The sequence below is a fragment of the Peromyscus eremicus genome, chromosome 8b, assembly GCF_949786415.1.
Source record: "Peromyscus eremicus chromosome 8b, PerEre_H2_v1, whole genome shotgun sequence".
Taxonomy (NCBI): domain Eukaryota; kingdom Metazoa; phylum Chordata; class Mammalia; order Rodentia; family Cricetidae; genus Peromyscus; species Peromyscus eremicus.
Window position 1 is genome coordinate 41,293,826 of NC_081424.1, and position 16,684 is coordinate 41,310,509.

Genomic DNA, 16,684 nt, shown 5'->3' on the forward strand with positions numbered 1-16,684 from the left:
CAAAATGAAATTTTAATACTCCAAAAAGAAAAAAAAAACAGATCTCTATTGGCTTTCTTTTCAAGTCCTCAATTAACTGCCCTTAAAATTAGTCCTGTCCTGCTAAACAATTTTGAGTCATCTAAGTTGTTGGTCCCACACTTGCAGATTATAAATAGATACCACTTGGTGTGTGGCACTTCTGTTTAGGAAAGGATTCCATTTCAAAGAGGGCTCCTAAGAAAGAAGGGGCAAGCAAGCAGACCAGACAGGCCGGCAGCCTCCCTGGAGATTAGAATGCCGTCCACCTGAGGGAACAGATGGCCACCCTGGACAGCTGCAGGAAGATGGGACAAAGAAAGTGAGTGCTTGCTTTCTGACATGACTTTAAGGCACCAACAATGAGGAAACAGTACTTACATTTTTCTATTGTAACTTAAAAAAAAAAAATTAGATTCTCAAAGTTAGAGTGATGGTTAAGACCAGGATTTTCTGTTAAGATCCTGTTATCAATTTTTTTTTTTTGAGACAGGGTTTCTCTGTATAGTTTTGGTGCCTGTCCTGGATCTCACTCTGTTGACCCGGCTGGCCTCGAACTCACAAAGATCTGCCTGGCTCTGCCTCGCGAGTGCTGGGATTAAAGGCGTGCACCACCACTGCCCGGCTCTGTTATCAATTTTTATTGCTGAATCTGTACAGGTCTGCATTCTCCTTTCATACTGCACAGTCTCAAAAACAGGAGTCATCCTGAGGGACAAAATTATAAAAGAGAAGGAAGCAAATGTCATGTACTCATTGTAGAGGTGAAGGACAAAAGCCATTCTCCCTCAGACAGTTTCTGTATGTGCAGTGACTTATTTACATTTACTTTAATTGCTTTTAATTGTGTGTATGTATGTGTATCTGTACACAAGTGTGCAGGGGTTAGTACTAGCCAGAGGTGTTGGGTCCCCCTGGAGCTGGAGCTACTGGTGGTTTTGAAGTGTCCAACTGGGGGTACTGGTAACAGAACTAAGGTCCTTGCAAGAACAGGATACTCTTGTAACTAGATCACTGAGCCATCTCTCTAGCCCCAAGGTTAGCGACATTTACAAAGCAAGAACAATACCATACTGCACTGAATACATGTGCACACATCCACATATGGACATGATATGAACAAATCTGGTCGTGTTTTTCTTATCTTTTTCACAGCTCTATTTTGTAGCATCAAATGTAATAAGAAACTTCTTACAAAACAATTCTTGTACATTTAAATAAACTAATTATAGTACATTGGCTTGGGTTACTTTATTATTATATTTATTTATTTATTTATTTATTTTGTTTTTCGAGACAGGGTTTCTCTGTGTAGCTTTGTGCCTTTCCTGGATCTCGATCTGTAGACCAGGCTGGCCTCGAACTCACAAAGATCCGCCTGCCTCTGCCTCCCAAGTGCTGGGATTAAAGGTGTGCGCCACCACCGCTTGGCTGGATTATTTTAATAAAAATCCCGAAGACATCAAACATTTTCTCTGTCTTGTCCTGACCATAACACATGAGACTGAATTGTTTTGTTTTAAAACTTGATGTCTTTTTGGAAAAGAAACTTCCTTAAATTGCTACTGGCTTTTAATAGTTATCATGTATTAAATAACGTTTCTAAAATATCACCTCCTGAAAAATCAATAGCATAGCAGGTACAATATTGTAAGATGTAAAGACAGAGAGCACAGCAAATACCAAGTTATGAATTCTATTACATATTTAATTGAGTTCTCAGAAGTAATGCAGAAGTCAAGTAAGCTTAGAAAGTCTTTCACAAAGAAGATCAAATTCAATAGCAAGTGCCATGCCAGTTTAAAAAAAGACAAAAAAAAATACTAATTCAAAGCTACACAGTACAGTACCTCACACCCACATTCAGTTATTCACACTTTTGCACGCCGAACATTTCGGAAGTCCTTGCCCTGTCTCCATCTCTGAAACAGATTTGAATCTCATAAGGAATAACACATGGGTCTTTCTGGAGGAGGCTTCACATTCCAAGTAACAATAATTCAAAAAATAGCCATAGTCCACAGGTCCCTCAAAACACATCCGTAAACACCCTCCTCACTTAAATCTCATCCCAGGGGTTTTATGCAGCTTTGTCCCAGTGTATAGAAATGTTTATACTGCTAGAAAGGCGGGCTGCATTGAGAAACTACATGTGTGTTAGCAATTTTCAAATTAAACCTGCATGATTTACCTTTGTCCCTCTCCTTGGAAAGGCCACCCAGTCAGCCAGACTAGAGAAAGGGCTGTGGTTGTGGGGGCTGGAGTGGCCGCGGCTGGGGGTTTGTTCTTTACTTTCTGCTAGACTGGCTGAGTGTTTTCCTCTTCTGCCCCCCTCCCGCCTGCCTCCCCAACAGTTCTGCAGTCTGGAACTAAGACTTAACTTCAATTACCCTAACTGTGTTACCTCTGCCTCCACCACCTACAGTGGAGCTCCAGAGCCTCTACATCCTTTCTATCAATCCTAGGAGAAACTTAGGACTTAGCCTTCTAAACTGTGGGTTACAACCCCAGACTGTGGTGGTGAAAATTTTAGCAATAGAAAAAGGTTTCTGAAACTCCATGACCAAAACTGAATTCAAGATCAAATGTGTGGCAGATCCAAGGCATTTAAGGTGATATTCACCTGTGTGGCATCTCACAGATTCACTGCAGCTTGGTTCTGAACACACAACATGCACACTTTACACTGTTCATGCCCTCACATCATGCCATGCCAAGAAAAGTTGCCTGAAACACACTGGCTCAGATTTGAAACTATTGTCTATTATGGATTTCAATGTTTTTACTATATTTGCAAAGATTTATTTATGCTCGAGTTAATTATAGGAAACAAAGAATTTTAACATTTTCCTACCATCATTCTTCAGCATGGAAGTATCTATCTAATCAACATTCCCTTGGATAGGATTGTTTTAGAATATTTGACTTTTAAAACTGAGTTTGAGTTGCTGACTTGGGTCTGCAAAAATAATAATGAATTTGGGCTTGGAGTTAGGGAGAAAATGTCCAACATATGTTTTTAAATGCCCCCAAAACATTTTATACTAGGTAATTATACAAATCAAAGTTATTGGCATTGACAGTTACAAAATTAAAATATTTATCAACTCTGAAAGATGTTAATTATGTTCTGTGTCTAGTAGTATCAAATATTCAGCTGATATTTAATTATTTATATAAAAAATAAATAAGCCCATCTATCTCAAAATATAAATTTGCTTTTATCTTTAGTAATTACTTTTTAATATACTCATTCACTGGTTTTGTATGAAACAGGGTCTCATATAGCCCAGGTTGGCTGAGAAACAATATGTAGGCCAGACTGGCCTTGAACTCCCAGTCTTCTTGTCTCCCCTTCCCAGGTGCTGGGATTACAGGTATGCAGCTCCACATATAGTGAGGACAAAATGACATGTGTATTAAATGAATGCTTGAAAATAAATTCCTTTATGGTTTATCATCAGTAAAGGTTTAATTTGTGCTATTTCGTATGTCTATATAACTAGGGCTGCAAGTAGAAACTGTTCAGGAAGGCCTGGCCTAGAACACAGATTAGGAGAGATGCTGTCCCAGTAGTACAAGTATATAGCTCCCGAGAGCACAGTTAGCCCTTCAGAATGCATTCCTCCAAAGAAACTGACAATCACGCTATGGATACATCACTTCTACTAACACTCCATTAAGTCACACAGGTCAGGATTATGATACAACACAGAAGAACAAAGGCTAGTCAAGAAAAAAAAAAGTTTATAAGCCAAAGACATTTACAAGCCCACAGAGTGACAGGAAGGACTAGAGTATCCACATGAAGACGATACCTGTTCCTTCAATAAATGGTAAGCAGGCGGTATATGCATTTGCTATGGCACACCTCAATTAAATGCCCTCATCCCCCTCTCTACCGACCCTTGCTTCTCTTTTTAAGATTGCTTATCTCAGAAACACAGTTCCGTTCAACACCCCTCACAGGGAAATGACAGTGAAACACACTGAAGAGAGAAATGCCACTCACACGGGTGATACTCGGTAGAGACCTTCTGCGTTCTCTTCCTGAAGGCCCTAACCCTGGAAGGGTTAATACAGCCAACTCTCACACACACATCGCAGTCCCCTCCCAAGTGCTCGGTGCTCACACCGTAAACATTATCTAGATCCATCTGTCCGGGGCTGAGAACAGAAAAATGAAATCTTCAAAAATAGATTCCTCCAACAAGTTTTTTTTTATCACAGTCCATTTGTGAACTGCGTTCTTGTTGCCATCGAGTTTTATTCTCTAATGACAAAGGAAGTCTCCTGATAACCTCTGTTGTTTAGAAAAACCCAACCTGTGGTGAATGGTGTCAGTCCTCCACTATGCTGCCATTTTTACCAAGCTAAGAGCTGAGGGCTGCTCAGGTAGTCACTGAACTCAAATTCTGTTGTCTGTTTTTATAGCTATATATGTAGTTAGGGTGTGAGGTGTAGCACGTTAATGCAATCAGGTGTATTATAAGAAACACTTACTGAAAATAAGAAAAACCTTAATTTCATTTAAAAATGACAAAAAAAGAGACATTAGCATCATGTCACTAATGAAGGTCAAAAAAAAAATCATTAAACTGAAATTACCAGAAAAAGGAAAAAAAATTTAAAGATTTTAAAGATTCACTACTTTTTTTTTTACTGAGTTCAAAATCCCTGTGTAATTAATACACTAATGTTTTATAAATGCACATGCATGTACCATCTCTCATCTCTAAAAGTTAAATCAGGTGACTGACTTCAGGCATACTATAAATTATAATGACAATTGAATTACTTTTTTAATGTGCACATTTTAAAAATTCATAAACAGGAATAGCACAGCCCAGTATGCTGAAAAGGGAAAAACTAAGAAAATCCAGAAGAACCTCAATGATGAAGACAGAATCACCGTGATAAGACATGGCTGGAGCAGAAAGGGCTTCACAGTCTTCCCTACATAGGACTCAACTGCCGTCTTGGGAAGTAGGACACACCTCTGTGGGCTTTTTCAAAACCCTAGCCATCCTCATGAGGCAGGCAACAGACATCCCTAGAGCTACAACCTCTTGAGCTTTTGCAAGACAACCCCCATCCCATCCCACCCCAACCACCACATGGTGAAAAGCAAACTAACAAGGAAATGAGACCTTGGTTCAAATCCTTCCTCTGCCCTTGGCCTTGCCAATGGTAACCTCTCCCGATTTCAATTCTTGACCTGTGAAGTTGTAAGACGAGGAAAACACCCACTTTGCCAAGGATGTGGTAGAAGTTAAACTGGACAGATGGGAGGGAGGCATGTTATAAGCCTGACCTCCAGCTCGGTCCCTAATGAACAAGGAACAAGGCATCCACACTCCTGGGGATGCAGGAGTAGAATGGGAATGATAACAGTCACTTCCTCACAAGCCAGTCGTAGAACTAAATGGGTTCATACTAGTTAGTGTAATAAATACCTAGTCAGCACTTCTGCCTGGCCGGTGCTCAGTAGATGTTAGCTGGTAGGAAGTTATCCAGCATAGTCACCAGTGCACAGGAACTGCTCAGCCATACGTAATTTCTCTCCTTCTCCCAGCCCCCAGCCACATAGATTATTTCCTGCCAGTGAACACTGCCTGAAACTCTACTCATGCTATGAAGTCTTCCTGTAAAATGGAGGAAGCGCTAATTCTGCCTTCAGCTCTTACGCCTCTGCGTGCCTATCTGTATCAAAGAGACACACACAGGGAGTTAGGTCTGGGAGACCTATAGCAGTCCTCAAAGCAGCAAGTACTTCCTGGTTAGTTATAATGAGGAGAATTACTCGGAGGGGGTTGTGCTGGCTAGTCTTGTGTCAATTTGACGCAAGCTAGAGTTATCGGAAAGGAGGGAACCTCAACTGAGAAAATGCCTCCATAAGACCTAGCTGTAAGGCATTTTCTTAAATGGATGAGGAATCAGTCCATGGTGGGTGGTACCATTCCTGGGCTGGTGGTCCTGCATTCTATAAGAAAGCAGGCTGAGCTAGTCAGTAAGCAGCTCCCCTCCGTAGCCTCTGCATCAACTCCTGCCTCCAGGTTCCTGCCCGGTTTGAGTTCCTGTCCTGACTTCCTTCCGTGATGAACAGCAATGTGGAAGTGTAAGCCAAATAAACTCTTCCCTCTCCACCTTGCTTTTGGGTCAAGGTGTTTCTTTGCAGCTGTAGAAACCCTAACTAATTCAGAGACTAAGGCACCAGGTTGTGTAAAGGGCTTTCTTCTTCTCTTTAAGGTCGCCCTTGGCATGATCTGATGGGAGCATGTAAAGATTTCTCTTAAATCCAACAGTGTTAAGAACAAGAAGAGTAATGCCGGGGTGGCTATGTCTTGCTAACTGATTTTAAAATCAATCCCTTTCCCTAGGCTGACTTCACAGAAAAGCAGATCCCAAGCTATGTTCTTTTGCTGGAGGTTTTTAATTCTCCATCAAGGAAGTCTGAAGAAAGGAAGACTGAGGAACAAGATCCAGAAAGAAGCTTTGTGAATTCCAAGGGGGAGATGATCAGACCCTAGTCTGCCTAACCTGTTCTACTAAGGTCAGGTATTTCTAGACTAGTGTTTGAATATGTATTTGAATATAAATGTGTGTGTGTGTGTGTGTGTGTGTGTGTGTGTGTGTGTGTGTGCAATGTATACAGGTGTACTGTCTGTATGGGTCTGTTCATATGTACATGAGTTTGTGTACACATACATGCACATGTGGAGGTCAAGGGTCAACACAAGGGATCCTCCATCTTAGTTTTTGAGACAGAGTCTTTCAAAGAACCCAGGGCTCATCAATTTTGCTAGATGGCTGACAAGCCCTTAGGATCTTCCTGTCTCTCCCTTCCTAGCGCTGAGATCACAGGCATGTGACACTTTGCCTGGCTTTGTATGTGGGTGCCAGGAATCTGTATTCAGATCCTCGTGTTTATACAGCAAGCAGTTTATCGGCTGAGCCATCTCTCAGCCCATAAATACTTCTCATTATTTCTAGATAGCCTCCTTTAAAAAACATCACTGCTCATTCGTATCAGAGAAGCAAACATTTACCTCTTTTATAATGATGTATTTTCATCTGTCTAATTTTTCTATTGATATACTATTGAAAGAATCAATATTCACAGACCAACAGCTTTATAGAAAGGCCATGGCCCCAACTAATCAACACTATATATTCATGGTATTTCATTAATGAAGAGCCTGACACTCACAAATATCCCTCCAGCTATTTTACTATGTGTCAGTGGTATTTATCACCACGGCATCTGCGACTGCATATTTGGACAAACTACATGTAAAACAAGTATCTGGCTTGAGCTGCCTTCTGCAAGCCAGTTGCTATCAGCACAGATAGACTGTGACAGATAGGCTTTGAGACACAGAATCTGGACACATTATCTCTGCCTCTTCCTCCACCCACTTCTCAGCAGCTTTGGTCAGCAACAGCTGCAGCTGATACCTTACTTGCTCAAGAAAGTGGCATAAATATAGAGATTAGATGACACAAAGCTATGCATATTAAACATAGCTCTTCTTATAAAGTCTTCCTGAGCGAGTAAAAAAAAAATCAAATGGGATGTATGGTAGAAGGATTCACACAAGTTACTAGTCACTTCTTTCAGTCATTAATGCCTTAATAAAGAACAAACAGTGTGCAACCATTACAAGATGCTCTAGCCTAATGCTGCGACCCTTTAATACAGTTCCTCATGTTGTGGTGACCCCCCAACCATAAAATTATTTTCATTGCTACTTCATAACTATAATTTGCCACTGCTATGAATCACAATATGAATGTCTGACAAGCAAACACCCAAAGGGGTCGAGACCCACAAGTTGAGAGCCACTGCTCTAGAGGGTTTCATGTTTGTTTGTTTTGCTTTGTTTTGTTTTGTTTTGTTTTTTCCAACCATGGCAATTTGGGTAGGATCCTATACACAAGTGTGTACTAGAAGAGATCATATAGTATTACTCCACCAAACAAAAGAAGTTCCCAGAAGCTTCTCGGTTGCCCATCTATATAACACAACTTTAGGCCCTACATTTCATCACTTTATACCTGTAACCTGGCACAGCTTCAGAAGAGAAAGGAAACACATGCCCACGAACTCAATCTAGAAAGACATCCCTTAGTGATACTGCTCTGTCAGTAATTTCCGGTTGAGGGAGTCACACCATGCTCAAACAATAGTCCTCCGACTGGACTCTGGCTCACGCAGCCTCACAGGCCAGCTGATGACTGATGAAGGGGTCAAGAGGGCAGCAGACTTTGGGTGCACAATATTCAATCCTTTATCAAAGATGGCAAGAGGCCATGTGCTTCAATAGCGGAACAAATACTTCCTTTTACCATCCAGCCAGTTCCTTCCTCTGATTGGCCAGACCTTCAATGCCTGGGTCGCGAATAGGAAAGTGTGTTTTATCATTAACAAAATGTGTTTTAAAGAGCAAACACTTGATTCTTGGCCAAGAGAATTGCCTCCATCTCTCCAAAAGTTAATAACCAGGTGAGGAGTCTACTTGTCACCTTATGCTAAAATGTCTACCAGAAAGTCTATCAATGAATTTCTAAAACTCAAACCTTCAGCATAAATTCTTACTCATCAGGACATGTATCTACCAACAAAGGCAATTAAATTTCTTAGGAGACACACAAGGAATATTCTAATCAGAGAAATCTTTTAACGTATGGCAAACCACAATATTATTTCCAACTATTTGAAGTTTTGAAGAAAATCAATTATTATTATAAACTCATTCAAGTCAAGAGGATCTCTACATTCTGAAAGAAAAGTGTTTGCAACTACGGTTATCTGGAGTTCTTTATGATAACTGGGAGTTATGTACAAAACACTTATTCTCAATTCAAGTTGGATTTGTTTCAATCTTATTTTTTAATAATTGACAAATATTGCTTCTATAAATATAACATCTTCTTTTGGTGAGCTTGCAGATGTCTATTTAAACTTGTGGACTAACTCAGAGAGGTAGACATAATATAATGTGGAGATCTGTATCAGGAGCTCTCAGTCAGCCATGGTTTCTGTCTTGTTAAGGGACACTTGGCAGTGTCAGGAATCACGTTTGATAATCAGGAACAGAGGAAGGCAAGTACTGCTGGCATTTACTAGCTGGCTGACAAGGGATGTTAGTGAACACCCTACATTGCACAAGACAGCTCCCCACAACAAAGAATCGTTTGGAATCAAATGTCAACAACGTCAAGGTTGGGAAATCCTGCCCCAGATCTTACTTCGAAAAAGTAAATCATTGGCAGTGGAACACCTTCAGGTCACCTACTACTTCTCTGCAAAATAATAAGGTGCACAAAGCCAAAGGTTTTCTTAAAACAGTCTTACAGGTACTCAAAACTCTACTGAGTTCAAACAACCCGGTTGTTTGACAAGTGTGTATGTATTAGCCATGCACAAATTTCAGATTTAGATAAAAATGACTGCAAAAAAAAATATGTAGGGAAAAATGATGCATTCAAGTGTATTATCAAAGTCAGTTCAACCTTTACCCTTTGATTTGTATGAAATAAACCTTCCACATTTAAATTTGGTGTTCCATCTTTTAAAAACTCTGAAGTACTATGCTGAATTTTCTCTGATCAATTTCCCACATCTTAACACATTTGATTTTTGAATATGATGTCTATGACAATGCAGCTTTTTGGTTTGGGAGCTGTTGGGGGTGGGGGATTGTTATTGTTGTTGTTGTTTCAGCATTTGGGACCGTAATCAGATACCTGCACTCAGCTCCAGCCCCAGCCTGAAGCCCAGCTCCTAATGCTGGTTATTATTTTCAACTTAAAGAAAGAACCAGAAAACTACTTTACTGCCTCTAGCAACTAAAGACATCCACTTAGCACACAAGCAAAAGACCCAGCTGAGTTGAACTCAAGCCTCAATGATATGTTACGTGAGTCATTTACTCACCAACTTCAAGTTTACTGACATGGTTACCCCAAAAAGGTTTGGGTTCAAAAGATGCCAATCTGCAGTCATTCATAGTGCAGGTTAAGTTACAAAGTACAGGCTCATTATCTTCACAGCAGGACAAGACTGACAGGGACTAGCGAGATAGTTCAGTCAATAAAGTGCTTGCCTTGTAAGCTCAAGGCCCTAAGTTCGATTCCCAGGGCTCACGTAAAAAGGAAGTCAAGCTTGTGCCTACAAACCCAGTGGCAAGAAGGAAAAAGAAGTGATTCCCGGGGCTCGCTGGCCAGGCAGCTTAGCCGATTAGGTAAGTTCCGGATAAAATTGAGGGACCCTGATTGGAAATCATAAGCAGAAACAAACAAGGTAGAAGACACCTGAGGAATAATATCGGAAGGCTCTCCTCTGGCCTCTACATGCACAAGCTCACATAAGCACCTGCACACACAGCGACATGCACACACACACACACACACACACACAAACATGCTTGCACACAAAAACACACACACACACACAAACATGCTTGCACACAAAACACACACACACAATTAGAAAAGAAAACAAACAAAAAAACAAAAAACACTGACAATCTGTACCCCAGAACATTGATCTCAAACAGCACTTCACAGAGATTAAACACAAGTTGTCCTAAGAGGCTAGAAGATATGAGAGACCCTAACAATCCTCAAACAGCGGTGGCCAGGCCAGGCCAGAATGGCTGTGGATTCTGACTTCAAATCTTGCAGGAGGAAGGACCCACATCTTCACTCATGCCCACTTTCATCTGCTGCAGAACAAGACCCCCACCTCTCCTTGAGGATTCTGCACGGAGACTGCCACACTGCAGAGCAGGATCTGTGGAGTGGAGGGAATGAAATGGTGGTCTGCATCCAGGAGTTCTCCCTCCCTAGCTTCCCTATACCAGGCACAGTCCACCTGTGCCAGTCACTAAGTAATTCTGGCACACCGTCTCGTATCTGGAAAGTATGGGTTGTCGTGAGGAGTCAATAAACTAGATGTAGTCCAAAGCATCAACCAACCGCTAGTGAGGGGAAGGATTTTGTACCTTATTTTCATTGTTGTTTTGTTTTCTTTTCCTCAGAAGGTTGCAGTAAGGCTCGCCTTTCTCTAAGTTTCCACAGCATCTTTCTTCTCACCAATCTTCTTCCCCTAGCTCTCCTCTCAAAGACTAGATTCCCACCATGACACGGGCACACCTGCACTCCTACCACTGGACAAGCAGGAGCAGGAGGACCAGGAGTTCAAGGTCATCCTCAGCTACATGGCAAGCTCAAGGGTAGCCTGGACTACATCGGCTCCCGTTTCAAAAGAAAACAACAGAGAAAAAGGAAAAGGCAGCTCCTCAAATAAACTTTATCAAATACAATCTGAACTAGACCCAGGCATATAGCAGTCAACACCACAGCAGCAGAGAACATCGTGTCCTCCTGCCACCTACATTGAGTACCCAGCGCCTCAAGTGTCACAACAGCCCTCGCATATGACAACCATCTGATCCTAGAGTCTAAAGGCTGAGCACAGAGAGATTACAAATCTTCCCAGCTGCCACTTGGCTATAAATAAGGGGACAAAGATGAGGACCACTGCATTACATCCCAGAGCCTTCATGCTTCATCGCCATAAAGAACACCCCATTTTAAAAATAAGAGTTACCTCTAAAACCACACACTAATCAGTGCAGAGTGAGCCTCACAATGAACAGAGGCCAAGGCCAGCACACGGCACGTGCAACGGAAACCCACTCATCACCCCCAATACCTCCATCACCTACACCTCCTCCCCCACCTTTTCCCCATCAGAATACTGTTAGCACCAGTGAAATCGTTTGCTTGCTGATGCATCCTTCCTCAGGTTCAAGAAGAAAGGGTCCTCTCGCCAGGCAGCGGTGGTGCGTAAGCCTTTAATCCCAGCACTCGGGAGGCAGAGACAGGCAGATCTCTGTGAGTTCGAGGCCAGCCTGCTCTACAAAGCGAGTTCCAGGAAAGGCGCAAAGCTATACGGAGAAACCCTGTCTCAAAAAGACCAAAAAAATAAAATAAAAAGGGTCCTCTCCTTTGAACATAGATTCACAACCATCACAGATGTGGCTGACGTGAATAACTGATAGGTTTGTTACGATGACACAAAGCAGTCCATGAAAATAGGGATAACAATGGCCATTAGAAAACTCGTTTTTTTCGTGATCCCTCCCAGCTCACACAAAGCTTTCACATACACTATTTCAGTATCATCTCACTATCAAAGAGTGTAGTATCCAGCCATGAACAAAGGAGAAGGAAATCCCGAGCCACTGAGTGCTAGGAAAACTGATGAAGTGGGCTGGGGCGGTGATTCAGCAGGTAAAGGTGCTTGTTGCCAAACCCAATGACCTGACTTAGATCCCCAGATTCACATGAAGGAGAGAACCAACTCTGGCACACTGTCCGCACACTGTCCTCTGATTTCCACAAATGCACATGAACACACTAAACACACACACACACATACACACACACATATACACACATACATATATATACATATACACAAACATACACAATTTATTTATTAAAAATACAATTTAAAAAATAAGGCAACGAACCAGGACCTTACTTGCTTATTTTATAGCCAAAAAATGCAGTTCTGTACATTCTGAAGGACCAGAAACCAACATATGTATCTTGTAAACCCAAATTATTTTTTCAAATATTTTCTTCTAAGGAAGATAATGGGATAAAATGAAAGCTTTATAAACAAATACTATCTGTATCTTTGTATTACAAATCAAATTGTAAAAATAACCCTTAAGGAACATACTAAATAAACAGAAGTTAAAAATCAACCACTAAAATACATATTTATAATAGTATGAGACATATGTTCACATTAACACCCGATCTGGCCCCCAGCCATCTTTATCACTCATCTCCACATCTCCACCGGCCCTTGCCGCCAGCCATGGCGCCTCTCTTTGCCTGTGTCTACCAGACTCAGAGGAACTTTGCATACAGTTGAGACTCAGGCAAAGTATTGACTGGCTAGTAGATAAAAAATAGTCTCTTAGACTGTGAGCATATAACAAATTTCATATAAGTATCTTTTAAAAAAAAAATTCAAGGTCTCGCTCTTCAGCTCTGGCTGGCCCGTAACTTCATCTGCAAATCAGACTGCCTGGAACTCTGAGATCTGCCTGCCTCTGCCTACTGAGTTCTGCAATGAAAGGTGTGCTGTGCCATGCACCACCACGTCAGACCTAAATAGATGCATTTGACAGCTAGAGTTGAAAGTACACAAACAAGCAACTCTAAATTCAGCTGTGCTGTAACAAAGAAGGACCACAGATTGAATGGCCGGCAATAAAATGCTCCTCCTGACCCCAACAGTGCCCTGTCATTCAGACCCGGATTAACCCGAAGGGAGAAGTCCTCAGAAGTGACTGTGGTATCCTCTATCTGCCACTATAGGAGAAAACCCCAGGAAGTGGTTTGATTGAGTGGCTGGACCAGTGTGTGGGAATCAGCTGATGGCTCCCACGCTACAAAGTCGTTAACAATGGGAACACAGTGAAACCAGGAATAACCTCCCTATCTTCAGGAGTTTGGGAAATCATTTCTAACCCAGTGAGTACATAACTTGGGAACAAGTCAATGGTTAATTATTCACTGATAGCTTAGTAATTAATCTGCTTTTGACCAAGTTTTCCTGAACCTGAGTAACAAGGATGTCCGACGTCTAAGACAATGAGGCTTTGAAAGCATTTCCATAAAGGGACAATTTTCCCTGAATAGTTATGACCAACTAAAAACAAAAGTTAAGCCAGACAGCTGCTAGCAAGAAAAAGGAGAGAAAGAGAGAAAGAGAGAGGGGGGGAAGGAGAAGAAAAGAAATAACTATTCAAAATGCATAGTGGGAAGTGATTTCATTATAAAAATAAGAATTGATTCATCTTTTTCTGCATGAGCAAATAGTTGGGTTCATTATATCTGGTGGGTGAGAAGGCAGTGAGCTCACCAGGAAGATAATATCAGAGTCCATCCTCATTTAAATGGCATTCAAATCATTGCCAAAAGACAAAAAGTGCAAAGGCTCCTACCTGAACAAAGCTAGGGATATATAAATGTGTGTGTGTGAGATAAATATATATATAAAATGTATGTATTTTACCTACATGGAGAGGCACAAATTAAATGGTTACCACTTCTCCTCAACGGGAATTAGTTAGCCCTTTTGTGACCAAGATTGAAGGTTAAAGTAAGATTTCATAACCACTGGGTTTCTTAGTGATTCCCAGTACACAGTTTTCAATTTTACCCCAGTGTTTCTCCCCATTTTAGATTGAGCCACAATCCTATATCCCTATATTCTTGAAGTCCTCAGTCCCAATCTATACAGGTGTTAATTCTCCAGGAGGCTTTAACAGGGTCACAAGAGCAACCCATAAGACACACACACACACACACACACACACACACACACACACACACACACACACCAAGAAATGTCCCTTAGTTCCATACCAAAAAAAAAATCTCTTTCATAGAAAGACATTACAGTGGCAATTCTAAAGTATTAAACAACATATATATTTTCATACAGCTGGGACCCAGCAGAGGACACTGCATGAGGACATGGGACAGAGTGCTCTGACATCAATACCTGGCAGTGAACCTAATAAGAACTCCACAAGTTGCCACACTACATCATGGAACCTTCTGGAAATCTTTTACAATCTGTTTTCTTCAATTTTTATAATGTCATTTACTCCAAATCCAAGCAAGATATTTACAGAAGTATCTCCTTTACCCCGATTTTTTCTAAAAGAAATGGATGCCCTCAAAAGACATGGTAAGGTGGAGGACGTAGCCCTGGAGTACAGCACTCATCTGGTATGTACAAGGCTCTGGGTTTGATCCACTAATGCAAAAGAAAACAGTTACATGAAACAGCACGTTCTGGGGTAGGCCATTTTCTACAATGGCAATAACTGGGTATCTTTTCTGCTATCAATTTTTTTTCTTACATTTGCTTGAAATATTTGAAAAGAGTTATCTTTGGGGAAAGGGATGTGTGGTTACTCCTAACTCAAAGCAAACATTTTCCAGTCATTCAGGAAGGGGAGAAATATGCCATTTATGTTCACTGACTTAGGCCAGATCTCATAGCACTGGGTTCTCGTAACTGACCGAACAAGCCTGTGACTCCTCAACTCCTGCTCTTCCTATCCAGGCCCAGAGGGACTTTCAGAAAAGTTTCTAAAGGGCAATAATAAATTACCATCTACATAAAATGAGTCCACGAGGTATCCTCTACTTCCTGAATATTTCAGTGCTGACCAGGAACTCTCCTAAGAGTCTCAGAGGAATGGATAGCATCCTTCTGAACCACAGAGTTCTAGAGGCCGGACCAACATCAAAAAGAAAACAGAGCTCAGTCTCTCACAGAGCCCTGAGCAGAGCCTGTGACTTCAGCTGGGAATAGGAGGACACACTGTACTTACATTCACCCACTACACACGGTTCCCCTGCACTCAGCCATTCGCTATTAAAAGAAGCAAGCTGTTCTGAAGATAAGCAGGAAGAGGATATTCAAAGCGTGTAGGCGGGATATTTTCATAGAGCTTCCCCACATTCCAAATACCTGAACAGAGTGAACCAAATTAAAAGCCCAACTAGAGCTTTGACCCGAGTTAATTGGGGAAATAATGCCTACCTCCCTTTCCACTCTTGATACAAAAATCAAAGTTTATAGTAAAAGCTTTCATAGGTTCAGTTGCAAATTATTTTAAAAATAATTTTGTTATCGTATTATTTTTTTAAATGTGTATGAATATTTTGCCTGCATGTAAGTTAGTGTACCACATGCATGTCTGGTGCCTACAGAGGCCAGAAGAAGACATTGGATCCCCTGGAACTGGAGTTATAGACCATCGTGTGCCAGTACACGGGTCCTGGGAATTGAACCCGGGTCCTCTGGAAAAGCAGCAAGATCTCTTAACCACTGAGCCAACTCTCCAGCCTCTCATTCACAAATCTTTACAAAATACTGTATCATAATCTATCTAAATTTCCATTTTCAGATTTTTTTTCTCCAGTTCAGGCTTCTTAAAGACATACCTGTTTTGAATGCTGCTTTTAAAAGTTTGTTTGTTCCATATCAACTACAAATATTCTTAGTGCTCTGAAATCCATGTTTCAGGTGAAAGCATGGGCTTGTCATCAAATCATAGAGCCTACACTGGGTCCTGGATGCTGACACCCTCAGAGCTACCGTGGACATCCGAAGCATCTGACTGAGCTACAGTCCATGCTTCAAGGCCTCTCAGAGAAGGACGAGAGTGAAATCAGCTCTCAAGGGCAAAGGAGAAGCTGAGCAAGCTGGCGCCGTCCTGTAATCCTACCTCTCTGGAGACTGAGGCAGGACGATGCAAAGTCTGAGGTTAGCCTGACTAACTGAAGACTAAGCTGGAGAGGAAGAGAGACATAGCTGGGGAACGTGGCCAACAGAAGAGAAGAGGAAGGACACTCCGGAAGGGTGAGCCACAGGCCTGAAAACCTGAATAAACACAGTCCATTTATAGGAACTATGGTCAACCGGACAGGTCAGGAACTTGGAGATGAGGTAAGTATTGAAACTGAGTAGGCACTGCAGTGTCTGGGGTCACCGAGTTAACCTGTCCAACACCTCTGTCTTAGATAAGGAGAGCAGGCACAAGGAGATGAAGGA

General features: G+C 41.5%; 1 long non-coding RNA gene across 1 annotated transcript in view; it reads right to left on the minus strand.

Annotated features, from left to right (window-relative positions):
* The window catches only part of LOC131918287 (uncharacterized), a 128,447-nt gene that overhangs the window by 84,017 nt on the left and 27,746 nt on the right, over window positions 1-16,684 (minus strand). The window lies entirely within an intron of this gene.